We start from the raw sequence: 17,399 nt of genomic DNA on the forward strand, positions 1-17,399 counted from the left end.
GGCTTAGCAGCTAAGGAAAGAGATAATAAGACCATCTGTCAGTACAATTGAAGTAGGTAGGGAACAAAATGATTTCCACCCCACCTCCTGCCACAAATAAAATGTTTCATTTCTTGAAAGGGTGATATAAGAGAGTTTTAGTCAATATACATTGTTAGGTGAGTCCTAGAATTACACACGCAAGGAATGAGTCTACTGACCTTGGTTTAATCTGACTGTAGCTTGAATTCTGGAGGAAAGAGCTGAGGGGGAAGGTGGCAGACACAAAGCTCTCATTCTAGATGAAAAAAAGGACTTGTTTTCCAGATTTCTTTTGGTCCTGACAACCACCCAGTCCCTATTAGTAACCAGCTTTTGTGCGATAGCATGATATATTGCGTATGTTTACCGTTTACATTTCCCCAGCTGGGTGATATTATGCACTTTCAATTAGGTTGGGGAGAGGAAGGGAAATCATGGCATTTTTATGCAGACTGTAAAGTGTAGCTTCGCAAGACTGATTACCTTTCAGAGCCTTTCCAATAACCAAGTGGGAAGGAAGGAGCAATTTTTAATCCTTACTGTCAAGCTTCCAGGTTGATAGTATTAAAGAAAGATGGTCAAGTTTTTCTTTGGGATAAAATGAAAATATAAATTCCTATGACTGTGGGAGACAGCCCCAATAACTAAACTGTTAATTCAAACGACTGATTAAGAGTTAGCCTTTTCTTTTAAGCCTTCATATACGGTTGAATTTTTATCATTGAAACGATAATACCACTCATGAGCCTCTTCTGGCCCAGACCAAAGCCAATCTTACTTTCCCTAAATCAGACAGGTCTTCATAGCAATCTCCTTTGCATATGCCCACTGCTAGAATCTCAGCACAGAGAGACTATTTCTAAGAACCTCCAAAGCCAATATTTCCCTGTAACTAATTCCATGGAAATAAAAACAAGACATTCTATTTTTAAAAAGTTCACTGGCCAAATTCATAGGAAGAATTCTGGGTTAAGCCCCTCCAGGCAGGTTTTCTTACTGCAGTCTTTATATCCCCAATATGCTAACGTGCACTGTAAGCCTCTAAAAGGACCATAAAAGAGTCAGCACTATCACTTTCCAAATTTTTGTCATCTAATGCTTATTTTGTTTTTCTAGATCCAATAGTTATTTTTTGGAACATGAGGAGACCCCATCCTAAGTTAATTTTCACCCATGTAGATTTGACCAGTAAAGAAATTTCTTAGCATAATGTTAACTGTAGCCAGTATAAAATGATATATTTTTTTCAATGTTATTTATTCCTCAACCCAGACAGATGTATAAGTGATAGTCTTTCCTTTGGCTCTGACCCCACTGTATTAGTAAGTGATATAAAGTTCTGTCTTCAGTGGAGTTTTAGTCACTTGTCATATTTTTGGATAATAGATCAAAGTATGAGGCTTTATACCAGAATTATCTTTATTCTGCTCTTCTCTTTCATTACATTAAAAGATTTTTCGGCTCTTTGTTCTTTAAGTCTTAAAATGAGTGGTTTTTGTCTTGGCACACAGTAAGCACTCAATACATCATCATTATTATTATTACTGTACTTTATCAGTGAAGTTCTCAACTTTCCTGGTATGCCTGGAACCAGGTGAGATCTAAGAAGAGAGTTGCTGTGGGCATATCTCACACAGTGTTTATATGCAGGGACCATGAGTTCCAAACCTACCTTATGTACAATTTGAGGCATGTCATTCATTTTGTCATCTGTTTGATCTTTTATTCATCAAACACTCCGTTGGCACCTACCATGTTCTAGTTACTGTAGTAAGTTCTGGGAAAGATACAAAGATAATTAAGAACTGGCCCCAGTCTAGAGAAAGTCATATTCTAGTTAGAAGGGGATCAACATATATGGAAATAAGTCATTGCAATATAATGTAAACAGAAGAAAAAGAAGCTTTTCTAATTCTGCTGATCAGGAAGTCTTTTCAAAAAGAAGCAGCATTTGGACTGGCTCTAGAAGGATTAGTAAATGTTGACCAGATCCGGTAGAAAAATTGTTTTCCTTACAGAATAATCAGCATATGCAAGGGTAAAGTGGACTGAAACAGCATGACATAATAGGGAAGCTCAGAAGCATCTAGAACATGGAGTGTGATGGGAAAGTAATGGAAATAGGAAATGCATCTGGAAAGCAGTTTAGAGCACATTATGAATGAATAGTTTCCATCTTATGTTCACATATACTGATTGGTAGTAGCTGTCTGGAAATCTGTGCTAAGAATGGTTCTGAAGTTATGCTTAAATTGTGGTATATACACTGGGCTCCAGAGGATGAATGGAATATATGCACAATGGGTATTTATACATTGGTTATTCTCAAGGACAGTGGGACCCATCATTGTGTCATCATTGGGGAATGAGCTGTTCTGAATTTGGGGAAAATAGCTCTGCTAGTTTGATGGCAGACAAAGAGGAAGATGGTTAGACTATAAGGCAAATTAAGGTATGATTACAGTATTGAAAGATAGGAAGGGCCTAGAATAAGAGAGTGGCATTGGATATAGGAGAAAATAAGAAACAGCCAAAAACTTTAACTTAAAACCGAGAGAAAGTTGTTTAGCAGAGACCATAGAGGTGAGCCTTTCAAATACTTCAGGGAGGTCAATAGAGAACTAAGAAGAGGATATAGGAAATAGCCACTAAGAGGTCTTCAATTAATTTAGAACAATTTCAGTAGCTAGGTAGGAACAGAAGGAAATTGCAATGTGATGAGCATCGATAAAGCAGTAAGAACTTAGCAAGCTTGGTGAAAAAGAGAGCATTGTTATTATCAGATGGAAAAGGTTGCAACTTTGAAGTTCCTAACATAATAATACAGTTGACCCTTGAACAAAGCAGGGGTTAGGGGTACTGACGCCATTGCATAGTCAAAAATCTGCATATAACTTTTGACTCCCCCAAAACTTAACTCCTAATAGCCTACTATCTGATCAAGAAGCCTTACCAAAACAACAGTCAACACATATTTCATATTTTATATGTATTATAAACTGTATTCTTATAATAAAGTAAGCTATAGGAAAACAATGTTAATGATAAGAAAGAGAAAATACATTTATAGTACTTAGTATTTATTTGAAAAGAAATCTTGTATAAGTGGACCTGCACAGCTGAAGCCAGTGTTGTTCAAGGGTCAACTGTATTTCAGAGTTAACAAGAGTATTCAGAGACCATCCAGCATAACCTTTTATAGTATCATTGCAGAAACTAAGGCCCAGAGAAGATTGAGTGACTTGCTCAATATTACATAGTACGGAGTAAGGACTTTATTCTAGATTCCTTTATGTTATGCAGTCTTCTTCCATTATGTTATATCGACACATTTCCTAGTTAAGGAAACTAGTACCAGATAGGTGGATTGGCATCTGTTTGGCTCCCAATATGCTAATGGCAGGTTAAATCTTGGACTTTGGAATGAGACTGACCTAAGTGCAATCCTCTTCCAGATATTACTGCATGACCTTCAGTAAGTTAACTTTTCTGAGATGCCATTTTTCATCTTCATGTGTATAGGTCCACAAACATTTGTTGAGTCTAAGTGCCAGGACATGAGTTCAGTACAGAGTTCATCAGGGACAAGGAGGAAGATGGGTACTTTTCTATAGAGCTTGTGGTTCACTGGAGGCCACATTTATGCAAACACATAATGAGAATACAATATGGGAAGCATAGGGTGACTGGTGCAGCCAGAGCTGAGGGGGGGCTGTTGGAGGCACAGAGAATGATGTAGGGGTAAGAGAAAGCATGGTATGTTAGCGGAACTACAAGAGTTCAGTAAAATAGAAACTTAAGTGAGAGAGTAAATGACAAGAGATAAAAATGGAGAGTCTGAGAGCTGAACAAAAAGGAGATGATGCAGCCTTGGCAGGCTTTGATGGGGAGTTTGGATTCTATCCTGAGATGTGGAACAAGGGTAGGGGAGGAAGGGCTCACTAATATGACACATAATCCTGGACTTCAGCTTACTGTTAAATGGCAATCTATCCTCACCTCCTTATTGCTAAAGGAGGATTATCATAACAGCCTTACATGTTATGATGGTTAAATACAATTTTAAATTTTGCATTTTTTGTTATCACTAAATAGAACAAATCTCTATCTGTCCATTATCTCTATGTCACAGGGACGTCCATGTGTGACCCACAGTAACTTCCTAATAGGTACAACTAACTTCTGCCTCTTACCTCCATGCTTCTCAAGGCTTGGCCCTGAATCTTCAGCCTTTCTAAGAAAAACTTGGCTTATAAAAGATTCATCTGTAAATGATGGTGGCTAAAAACCAATCCCTAGCACTATGATAGGATCATAGGATTGGATTCTCATGGTGCTGGTTCTTCCAGGATTTGAATCTAGCAGGGGATGAGTCCTATCTCCAAATGTCTGACAGCTGTGTAGAGTAGAATGTGCTCATTTCTCACTGCAACAATCAGGAATTAAAGGACTTCCACGGCAGAAAAACATTAAGGTTTATGTTTGAGTGAGCTTAGAACAACCCCAAGTAGGGGGAATAGAAGGTGTATATGGCACTTGACATGGCTGCAGTTTTGCATTCACTCACATGATTACTTGACATTCTTTACTAGAGGTTGCCAAATATGTTTGATCAGACCCTAACCATAAAAATGCTTTTGGGTGTTAATTCACCAAAATATGAACCTTTGATTCTAAGGGACATATACTTACTTACCTTACTACTATATGCATTATAGGTCATATTATAAAATAGAAATTAAAGAAGAATGAGATTTTTGGAGATGCCTGGATGGCTCAGGGGTTGAGCGCCTGCCTTCAGCCCAGGGCGTGATCCTGGAGTCCCTGGATCAAGTTCCACATCAGGCTCCCTGCATGGAGCCTGCTTCTCCCTCTGCCTGTGTCTCTGCCTCTGTGTGTGTGTGTGTGTGTGTGTGTGTGTGTGTGTCTCATAAATCAATAAAATCTTTTAAAAAATGAGATTTTTAAAAAATGATGAATAATAGTTCTATTTTCTTTCCCCCTCAAATGTGCACACAACCCATTTTGGAGACCACTTGTCTCCACTTCAGGCTCCATAAGGATAGGGACCTTGCATACTTTTGTTCACCAAACCCCAGAGCAGTCTGTACTCAATAAATATTGTTGCAATGAATGAATGAATCATTTGACAGATCATAGAGTTGAATGGGACTTTAGGCGGTCGAGTCGTACATCCCATCCATCAGAAGCATCTTCTCCACAAAATCCCTCACAGATATCATTTAACCTATGTTGACATACTTATGGTGACAAAAATTTGTTAGACATCCTTTTCTTCTTTCAGATTACTCTAATTGATATAGAGGTGCTCACTTTGCACCCAAATGCTGTCTCCATGTAACATTTACTATAGATCCTGAATTGACCTACCTAGACACAAAATCTAAGCCTCATTAGTATCCCTTCCTTTAGATATTTGAGGTGATTCTATGACTACTTTCATTAATAAACATTTACTGAACTCCAAGTATGTACCAGGCTCTATGTTTAGGCCTGGCCTTACAAGGATGAGAAAACAAGCACATAGCCTTGAGAAGTATTTATTGAGTATAGACTCCTCTAGTTGTCCTAATCATTCAAATTATAACCTGTAGCCTTCTTGGGAGCCATATTCCAAATATGCTGAAGTATATTGAGTTTATGATTGCCTTCTATTGAGCATGGCGTGGAGAACTGGACACCATATTTGAGATATAGTGTGAAAAAAGGCATAGAAAATCAACAGGACTCTTGTATCTTTTTAGCTTAATTTGTTATATTTATTAATGCTACCTTAACTTTTATATTAACTGTCATTATTAGCTTATATTGCACTTTTTACCTAAAAGTTCTTTTTTTTTTTTGCTATTTTGAGTTGCTATCAAGCCAAATATTCCCAAATATATTGTACAAAATCCTTTATTTGTATAATTATTTCTTTAAACATAGGATATTCTCTTTATCTGAGTTAAATATTTGCTTGTTAGATTTAGTTCATTGTTGTAGCCAATGAAGATATTTTAAAGTATTGATTTTTTGTCCTCTAATATATTAGCTATCCTTCCTAGGTTTATACTATCCTCATATTTAATCATTATGGACTCATCCATGTCATTGATAAGATCGTTGATCAATGTCAAGTATAATCCCTGCAACTCATCACTCAAGACCTCCATTAATCAACACTGTTTGGGATGTTCAGTTAACTATTAATCCCATCTATTATTATTTAGTGTGCATTCTCTAGTTCATCTGTGAACATTGTGGAAGACTTTGTCAAATATTTTAGTGATATTAAGGTGTACTGTGTTTGTGAGAAACCCTTGATTTATCAATCTAGTAACCCTAAGAAGAAAGGGAATTATTTGTTCTTGGTGAATCCTGCAGCTTTTTTCTCTACCAGATATTCACAAATAATGTGTCCATTTAGACTAAGTTATGCAAAATAAGAATTTCTGTGGTCCAGTATAAGACTAGGCACTTAATACCTGTTTGTCAAATACTTACTGACTTACGTATTACCGCCGTGAAATTAAGGTGGCCAACAGCACACTGCTTTCAATATTCCAGTTAAGTGGCCTTGGTTCCCAGCAGGCATTCACCAATGTTTGTAGGAAACTTTCATTGAGCTGTGTTCCATAGATCATACAAAGAAGTTTAGAAATTATCCTTAACCTCAGGGAACTCAGTCTAACAGCTGAAACTGTCTTATAAACAAATAATTATAGTATAATGTATTCCATTAGAATAGAGGTATATAAAAGATATATTATAAAAATTATAAAATTGCATATGCACTTAATTTGGGAAAGACCTGAAACCAGGGGTTGGTCTTTCTAGGAACTTGATTCAAAGATACTAATTTTTTAAAGCCTCAGTTTCCTCACTGTAAAATGGGGATGAGAGTATACTCTATTTTCTATGGATTATTTGTGTAATAAATGAAATTATCCTAATGCCTGGTTCAATAAATATTGACTATAACTATTTAAGAAGGTCAGTAGATGACATATTATTGGACAATATTATATATTTATTGAGCTATATATTAAGAACAAAATAAAGCTATTTAGGAAGGCTATTGATTATATCTAGCTGCTGACCCTTAAAGTCAAGGGTTTGGAAACCTGTTAGATTCTGTTTCATAATTCCAGCCCAATCTTCTTGGTGTATTTCAGTCATAAGAATTAGAAAGTAGAAACAGAAAAGAAGATGGTTCACAAGGCATGAAAACTAGAAAACAGCTCAGATTCTTTTAGACCAGTCATATCATCTGCATATGTAAAGAGCACAGTTATTACACATTTACCTACTTTTGTCAATTGCTTGTTAAAAACCATCCCTACCTCATTAGATGTCCCTAAGCTTGTCATCAGAACTAACGCTATCTTCCTGCGACTTGAATCTCTATTTGGTTTGGACTTGAGCTCAAGTAGTTGTCCATTGAATGAACTAGCGCAATTTCTGTGAGTCCCAGAAGAGCTGTCATTAACAATAGTGTGTCAAGTCATATCCTGTTTAGCTGTAAACAACAAAAAATCCCAACTGATAAGTTTGTCTCACCCTTTAAAGAATTTAGGTAGTCTGGGTCTCACCGGGTAACCTCTTTCCATTTTTCTCCTATGCTTTCACAGGTAGTTAGAACACTTTTTCATGTTACATTATGATGCTATGAAACCTGTTGCGACTCTGGGCTTTGTGTCCACTTTCCAAGGAGAAAGGGACAAATAACCAATGGACTATACCAGTCAAGTCTATCCCTTTGAAAAAAAAATTTCCAGAAGACCCCAACAACTTCTCACTGGCAAAAACCATATTTAGAGTTTCTTCCAGGTGCAAGAGAGTATTGAGAAATAGTATTTCATCTTCAATAAACAAAGATAAAGGAGAAAGGAGTTGGAAGTAGCTTATAGGGAGCCAACCCATGGCATCCACCACAAACAGATTACCTCTAGATAACTTGTCTTCTTTTTTTTTCTCTTCTATTAATAATGCAAAAGTTATAGATTAATGCTACAAAGCACTCTGTCCAAATATATTATTAACTTCCTGTGGGAGGCTATCCTTATTATGTAGACCCTGTTTTATAGCTGAGACAGAAATATTTCAGTCTGAGTAACTTCTAATATCACTTAAGCAGGTGGAGGACATGACATACACTCTTAGTTTTCATGACCACTGAAAAGTATGCTTTGGAAAATTCTAATATAAGGGTGATGAAGTATAGAAAAAGTGTTAACAGGAAAGCTTCCTAGCCAGGTGTGAACAGCTGAATGTGAAAATATCTTCTGGTATTTGGGCAATGCAGGGTAATTGATATCTAGTTTCTTGATTTCAGAGATTTGACACCTCTTTGAAGCACGACTCTGTCATGCACAGTTCATGCCTCTGTTGGTATGTGTTCCCAATCTCTCTCTAGTGATTTTTTCCTTTTATTTTTACTTCAGTTTAATGGCTTTTTGCTTTTGCTTCTGACTCACAGCGTTGCAAGGCTGTGTGTAGGGAGTTGAACAGTGAATACTGTAGATGACTTAGAGATGTGTTTTTAGTTTGTACAAACAGAGCCAAAGTGATCTCATTTCAGTTTGGGAATCTCAGTGATAAATGCCATTTCCATAGAGAGTTAAAATTCATCAGTTGAACAAAGCAATCATTTTTTTTTCTTAAAACATATTACCATCAATTTTTAAGTGACTTTTAAACAATAATGAGAAATCTCTTAATGAAAGAATCTCTATGACCAGATAAGTGCTAATAGTAACTGATATACCATTAACTCTACTTCCCTCCATCCCCACTCTTTAAAACTTGATGTTCTCATTAATTTTTTTCTTTTCCATCTTCTGAGAGCCCTACTCTTGGGATTATGCTAGACTTGTATCTGCCTAAGTTGTCAGCTTCCGGGGGTGACAAATGTAGATAACCTTCTCTTTTATTATACATGAGCTAGACAAGGAGGGTTGGTACTTAGTGACCATCCATCTGCAAGACCTCCACCCCCTTGCCATCGTCAGCCATTGGTTGTAAGTGGACATGTTTGAAGAATGCTTGCCAAAGGGTTACTCTGACTTCTTAAAGCTGTCATTTAAGCACTGGCTCGAATGTTTTTCAAACAAATGACCTGATCCTTAAGCTGTATTTATCTAACTTATCCAGTTTACCAAGAGGAGGTAGGAGGGAGTGTGCAGAATTTCTTTAGACATATAAATAACACAAAGATAATAGAACAAGAATATAGTCTTCTGTGCTCTTGAGGGATGCAGCTGATATTTTGGAATATTAATGCGGGCATGCTATAATAAGGGTAAGCCAAAGATACTGTAGGAGCACCTACAGGGGCACTGAATGCACATCTGGATGGCCAAACAAGGCACTCTGAAGAAATCTATATTCTGACCTAAAGAATGAACAGAAATTAACTGAGCAAGCAGAAGAGCATGTGCAAAAACCCAAAGAGAAAATGTTATGCATTTGCAGAACTGCATATATCAGAAGATCTGTAGGGTAGTACATAGATTAGACCAGCTGGATGCAAGAAACAAAGGTCAACATAAGCCATACTCTTAAAGGCCATATAATCTAAGATAAAACAATTAGTGTCTAGTTCAAGAGCAACAGGGAACCCTTGAAATGGGGATGCCATGTTCACATTTGTGCTTTAGAAAGATGACAGAAATCCTGTAGAGTATGTATCTATTAAAACTCAATGTTCTCATTAATTTTTTTCCTTTCCATCTTCTGAGAGTCCTAATCTTGGGATTATACTAGATTTATATCTGCCTAAGTTGTCAGCTTCCAGGAGTGACAAATGTAGATAAGTTATGAGAAATTGGAAGCTCAGAAAAATTAAGAAACTTACCTATTTTGCTACGAGTCATTAGTTGGCAGAGCCAGGATTCTAACCCAGATATGACTCCAAAACCCATGCATGAGCTTCCACCTACGTAAGGTTTTTTCAAACTGCGGATTGTAATCAACTGCAAGTTGTACATTTTGAAATCAGCGTAGTGAGATCAGTCAACATTTTTTAAGAAAATAGGATCGAGGGATCCCTGGGTGGCGCAGCGGTTTGGCGCCTGCCTTTGGCCCAGGGCGCGATCCTGGAGACCCGGGATCGAATCCCACATCAGGCTCCCGGCGCATGGAGCCTGCTTCTCCCTCTGCCTGTGTCTCTGCCTCTCTCTCTTTCTCTCTGTATGACTATCATAAATAAATAAAATTTAAAAAAAAAAAAAAAAAAAAGAAAATAGGATCGAAAAGATCATTACATAGATTATAATAGGCATAAGAATTATTTAATGATTTTTAATTAGATTCTATGTGTATGTAAAATGTACATATATACAGAATGTATATATATAGCTGAGTTTTGGGGCATGATTACAAAATACATTCGTCACTGTAGATTACATTAAAAAATGGTGGAAGCCACTAAGAACGTGCAAAAAACATGCATGTTGCTCCTCACCTACCAGACATCATTTCCCTCATTCATTCATGCATTCATTCCATTAAAATATCAGATGCCCAGGGGAATTTTAAAAAAGAAAACCATAGCTGGGGGCATCACAATGCCAGATTTCAGGTTGTACTACAAAGCTGTGGCCATCAAAACAGTGTGGTACTGGCACAAAAACAAACACATAGATCAATGGAACAGATTAGAGAATCCAGAAGTGGACCCTCGACTTTATGGTCAACTAATATTCGATAAAGGAGGAAAGACTATCCACTGGAAGAAAGACAGTCTCTTTAATAAATGGTGCTGGGAAAACTGGACATCCACATGCAGAAGAATGAAACTAGACCACTCTCTTTCACCATACACAAAGATAAACTCAAAATGGATGAAAGATCTAAATGTGAGACAAGATTCCATCAAAATCCTAGAGGAGAACACAGGCAACACCCTTTTTGAACTCGGCCACAGTAACTTCTTGCAAGATACATCCACGAAGGCAAAAGAAACAAAAGCAAAAATGAACTATTGGGACTTCATCAAGATAAGAAGCTTTTGCACAGCAAAGGATACAGTCAACAAAACTAAAAGACAACCTACAGAATGGGAGAAGAGATTTGCAAATGACGTATCAGATAAAGGGCTAGTTTCCAAGATCTATAAAGAACTTCTTAAACTCAACACCAAAGAAACAATCCAATCATGAAATGGGCAAAAAACATGAAGAGAAACCTCACAGAGGAAGACATAGACATAGCCAACACGCACATGAGAAAATGCTCTGCATCACTTGCTATCAGGGAAATACAAATCAAAACCACAATGAGCACCAGCGAGATTGGGGAAAATTAACAAGGCAGGAAACCACAAATGTTGGAGAGGATGCAGAGAAAGGGGAACCCTCTTGCACTGTTGGTGGGAATGTGAACTGGTGCAGCCACTCTGGAAAACTGTGTGGAGGTTCCTCAGAGTTAAAAATAGACCTGCCCTACGACCCAGCAATTGCACTGCTGGGGATTTACCCCAAAGATACAGATGCAATGAAACGCCGGGACACCTGCACCCTGATGTTTATAGCTGCAATGTCCACAATAGCCAAACTGTGGAAGGAGCCTCAGTGTCCATCGAAAGACGAATGGATAAAGAAGATGTGGTCTATGTATACAATGGAATATTCCTCAGCCATTAGAAATGACAAATACCCACCATTTACTTCGACGTGGATGGAACTGAGGGTATTATGCTGAGTGAAGTAAGTCAATCAGAGAAGGACAAACATTATATGGTCTCATTCATTTGGGGAATATAAATAATAGTGAAAGGGAATAGAAGGGAAGGGAGAAGAAATGGGTAGGAAATATCAGAAAGGGAGACAGAACATGAAGACTCCTAACTCTGGGAAATGAACTAGGGGTGGTGGAAGGGGAGGAGGGTGGGGGGTGGGGGTGAATGGGTGATGGGCACTGAGGGGGGCACTTGACGGGATGAGCACTGAGTGTTATTCTGTAAGTTGGCAAATTGAACACCAATAAAAAATAAATTTATTATTAAAAAATTTTTAAAAAATTAAAATATTAGATGCCTGTCATGGGCAAAGCATCCTCCTCAGAGGTGTGGACGTACAAGCACACCAGAATCCTTGGGCTTTGACCTACTTCTCTGTAGTAGTGCTAGATTTGTGTTGATCTACCACACTTACTCCAAGCCTCTTGTGACCTGTGGTTTGCATTAATCTATTAGGCTAAGCCACATACCTTTTCATTACACAGTCTTTGCTAATGTTAAAGACAGATTCCAAAGTGCCCTCTTTATAATTTCTGTATTTAATGCAATGTGTAATCAGGAAGAGGCCATTGTTAGGTCAATTGCTTTCCTATATTTATCTTTTCAAACAATAAATAATCAGTGGGATGAGAAAGAGCAGTAAAAGATAGTTTTAATGTTAGTACTCATAAATATCCAACATCTTGAAGAGATGTTTTAATATTTATATGCTGTGGAATACCCTCCCCTCTGGAGAGCTGACTGAGGATTGATATGTACCCATCCAGAAATAGAATTCAAGAGATGTAATTTTACACAGACTTTTAATTAATCCTGAGCAAGCACTCTGGATTCCCTCAAACTTGGCCATTACTCAGCTTCTCACTTTCCAAATCACTAAGATCTCTGAGCACAAAGCTAGGAGGAATATTCTCTTCAATGCAAATGCAGTGGATTTTCTATATCAAGGTCAGGAGGTGGTCTGGGCCTGAGCCATAACCGTCTTTAGAGCAAAGCCTGATAGGATATTCTTAAGCCACTTTCTCTACTGATTTCTGACCTTCTCACTGGTTTAGTTTCCTCCTCTATAAAGTGGACATAAACATACTGCCTACATAAGACTGTTCAAGAATTTTACTATACACACACACACACACACATGCATACTGTATACATATATATATATATATATACACACACACACACACACACACACACACACAAAAACAGCATCTGTCCATTATATGCATCATTTAAGTTACTATTATATATACTAGTATCTAGGTATTTATATCATTAAAGTTACTATTAATCAACTAGGAATGAATTGAAGTTGAGTGGAGAATTCTAAAAGGCTCTTTTCCATTTAGTAGATTTTTTTTTAATTTGGTAGGCCATTTCTTGCAACATTATTTCATGTATTTTTATTTGCTTTTTTCATAACCATATGTTTATAGTTATTATATATAGTAATATTTTATATAGTTATAATTATTTTGAACTCTTTATTTTGAACTTTTTATAAAGTCACAGGAAGTTGCAAATATAGCACAGAGAAATCCCTGTACTCTTCACCAAGTTTTATCCAATAGCTACCTCAACATAATTATAGTGTAATATGAAAACCAATAATTTGACATTGGTACAAGGTGTGTATAGTTCTATGCCAATTTTATCTCCATGTGACCCCTGCTACAATCAAGATACATAACTATTTCATCATCGCAAATATATTCCTTATGCTATCCCTTTATAGTTACACATCTTTCTTTCTGCCATTCCCAATCCCTGGCAGCCACTAATCTGTTTTTCCATCTCTGTAATCTTGTCATTTCTAAAATACTACCTAAATGCAATTAAATAAATGGGGAACTTTTTTCACACAAAGTGGTGACCTTGAGATCCATCCAAGCCATTGTAGGTATCAATAGTTCATTCCTATTTATTGCTAAGTAATATTCCAAGGCATGGATGCACCGTAGTTTGTTCAATCATTTACCTATTGAGGGACATTTTAGTTGTTTCCAGTTTGAGGTTGGCTATTACAAACAGACCTGCTATAAATAATCATCTACGAATTTTGTGTGACCATAAGCTTTATTTCTTCTTTTTCTATCTACTAGGTCTTTTATTTCCTTTTCTTGCTCTATTGCACTGGCTAGAATTTCCCATACTATGTTGAATAGCAATAGTGAGAGCAAACATTCTTGACTTGTTCTTAATCTTAGGAGAAAATTATTTGGTCTTTCCCCTGTTGAGTATGATGTTGGCCATAGGTTTTTTGTAGATGTATTTATCAAATTGAGGAAATTGTCCTTAATTTCTAGTTTTCTGAGGGTTTTATCACAAATGGATATTAAGTCTTATCAGATGATTTTTCTGCCTCAACTGATATGATTATGTGATTTTTCTTTTCTAGCCTATTAACACGTTGGATTATGGCTTTTCAAACACTGAACCAGCCTTGTATCTGGGAATAAAGACTATTTGGTCATGGTATATAATTTTTTTCATGCATTACTTAATTTCATTGGTTAATATTTTATATATGTGCTGCCAAAGCAAGCACCATTTGTTAATATTTTGATAAAAATTTTTCAACTACATTCATGAGAGATATTGGTCAGTAGTTTCATTTTGTTTTCTTTTGTTTTGTATTCTTATTGGGTTTGGTACCAGGGTTCACTGGTTTTATTGAATGGGAAGGGAAGTCTTACCTCTTTTTCTGGAAAAAAATTGTATATAGCTGGTGTTACTGCCTTTTTAAACATGTGGTAAAATTCTCCAGAGAAATAATCTATGTTTAGAGATTTCTTTTTTGGGAGGTTTTTTATTATAAATTTGATGTCCTTAATAATTAGACCATTCCAATTATCCCATATTGTGTGAATTGTAGTAGCTTTCACTTTGCTAAGAATTGGTCTATTTAAGTTGTCAAATTTATGTGTGGAGTTGTTCATAGCATTTCTTTATTGTCCTCTTGATAGGATGTTCTCTTATTGAATTGCAGAATCTGTTGTAAGATTATCCTCTGTTTCATTCCTGATATTTGTAATTTGTCCCTTCTTTTTACTTTGTTGGTCTTATTGGAGCTTTGTCAATTTTATTGATCTTTTTCAATTTTGTTGATCTTTTCAAATTTTATTGATCAGCTATTTTGTTTTATTAATTTTCTCTATTATATTTCTGTTTCTAATTTTATTGATTTCTGTTCTTTATTATTTCTATTTTTCTGCTTGCTTTGTTGGGTTCCCTCCCCCCTCTTTTTTTTAGTTTCTTAAAGTGGAGTTTAAATTTTGTATTTGGGACTTTCCTTTTTTCTAATGGAAACATTTCTATGGAAGCATCCTATATATTTTGATATGTTGTGCTTGCATTTCATTCAGTTCAATGTTTGTTTGTTTTTTAATTTTCCTTGGAGCTTCTTTGATCCATACATTATATAGAAGTCTGTTGTTTCATCGCCAAATGATGAGAGATTTTCCAATTATCTTTCTGCTGTTGATTTCTGGTTTTATCCCATTTTGGTTAAAGTTAAAATAGCTTCCTACAAATGTGGATTTATTCATTTCTCCTTTTAGTCTTGTCATTTTGGCTTTCTACATTTTGAAGCTTGTTATCAGGTTTACAAAAATTTGGGAATGTCATGAGTTCCTATAGGATTGACCCTTTTATGATCATGATTCATCATACTTTATTCCTAGTAATGACTATAGCTTCAAAGTTAACTCTGATATTGATCTAGCTATAGCATAGCATCTTTCTTTTGCTTAATTTTTGCTTAGTATATATTTTTCTTCTTTTCACTTTCAATATTTTCTGGATCCTTATATTTAAAGTGTCTCTTTAAGAAGCACATAATTAGATTTTAGTTTGTTTTCATATCCAGTCAATCTGTATTTTAATTGTAGTAATTTAGTCTGTTTACACTTAATGGTACTGCAGATATACTGTGGTTTAAACCTCTTATTCTCCACTTTCTACTTTTCCACCCATTCTATGCTTATTTTTCTCTCCTCCCTTCTTTTTAAAGTCTATTAACCATTCTTTTTGTACAGGTATATGAATTGTTTACTAGACTCTTCTTTGTTAGCAGACCATGGACTCTAATTTCTATCTTGCCAATCCTATGAGAATGTCAAAATCTCTTCTCAGTCTCCAAGTCTCTTAGCCTTTAAGCTCTGCTCATTTTATTTAGCATCTGAATCTGTACCACTTATGAATTAGCAAAAGACTTGCAGGGAAAAGTGCCACAGAATATTAGGCTCATTCAATCTACTTATCTACTTTTTCAGAATCATTCTTGATCCCTCAGGTTCTGGCTCCTTTAACTCTCTAAAGCTTTCAAGCAGGTTTTCAATTTTTTTTTCCATGTCTGTCCAGTTATTCCCGTTCTTCTCACAAAAGTGAGAATGCAGCAAAGTCTTCCACCATTACCAAAAATGAAACTCCCTTATCCATTTTTAATCCAAATGTTAATATCATAATAATGTAAATTTATAGTTAATAGACTTTGTTATTAATGGGCTAAAAGAACAAATACATATGAAAGCCATATGTAAAGGACCTAGTACATAGTAGGTACTCATAGTAGGCACTCTAAATGATTTTAGATTTGAATTTAAATACATACTGATTTTGGAGAAGGTATTGAAGAGATTGGTCATTAGCATTCAGTTTTTTTCATGTTGGTCTTTCTTTTTGAGGCCCCACAGTACAGCAATCACTCTATGCTCTTGAGCATTGGTCTCATGAACCTTTATATCAGTATCATTTCCAGAAGTTATCTCTCTCTACCATGCTCTCACTCAGAGACCCTGGAGGCCATCCTCGCCATTTTGGTGAACAAGAGGGAGGACAGATTTGTTTTCTCTCATAGTTCATGTCTCAGTGTTGTTCCATAAAGAATAGCTAATCTTATGGTGCTCCACTTCTATCACAGCTTCTACTTGCTGCCGCTTTCTTCCTGCCTTTTTCTTCTGGCAGTGAGGCCAGTGTTGGTGAAAGCTGGCAAGTATCTTGAAAACCGGTTTATCTGGATACTTATATGCATGAAAACTAAGAAATGCCAAGAAAAAGAAATAGAACTCGATCTAAGTATTTTAGAAATTTGGGATATTACAGTATCAAAAGGCTCATATGTGCATAATTCCAGTTTCAAGTCTGGAAAACAGCTTTCACAAGTGTATATGATTTCCAAGTCTCAAAACTAACTCACTGGAAAACAAGAAATGTAAAGCAGTAGACTTCAGTCATAATTTTCAGATCATTTGAGTCTATGTGCAGTTTTGAAGAGGCTCGGTTCATAAGCTTCCTTTTGGGTCATTTTTTTTTTCTGTGGGAGAATTTCTCCAAACTTTGCTATATCAAATAAAGTATGTCCAGCATCTGTTCAGGTATGAGCTTTAGGCTCTAGAAGCATAATATTTAGGATGATTTTCAAGACTAAGGATGATGAAAGTGATGGTACCTTAACATAGTATTCAATGGACACTTAATATATCCTCAGTATTAAGACATTATATATATATATATATACGTATATATATATGAAATATATATATATATTATGTTGCCTCTTGAGCAATGTTTAAATGTCTATTACTTCTCTTGAGATTATTATCTAAGTGTTTTCAAAGCATAGAATTTGAAGTTC

General features: G+C 36.1%; 1 protein-coding gene across 6 annotated transcripts in view; it reads left to right on the forward strand.

Annotated features, from left to right (window-relative positions):
* PARD3B (par-3 family cell polarity regulator beta) overlaps positions 1 to 17,399 on the forward strand; it is a 981,887-nt gene that overhangs the window by 825,829 nt on the left and 138,659 nt on the right. The gene's annotated exons all lie outside the window — the stretch shown is intronic.

The sequence above is a fragment of the Vulpes lagopus genome, chromosome 22, assembly GCF_018345385.1.
Source record: "Vulpes lagopus strain Blue_001 chromosome 22, ASM1834538v1, whole genome shotgun sequence".
Lineage (NCBI taxonomy): Eukaryota > Metazoa > Chordata > Mammalia > Carnivora > Canidae > Vulpes > Vulpes lagopus.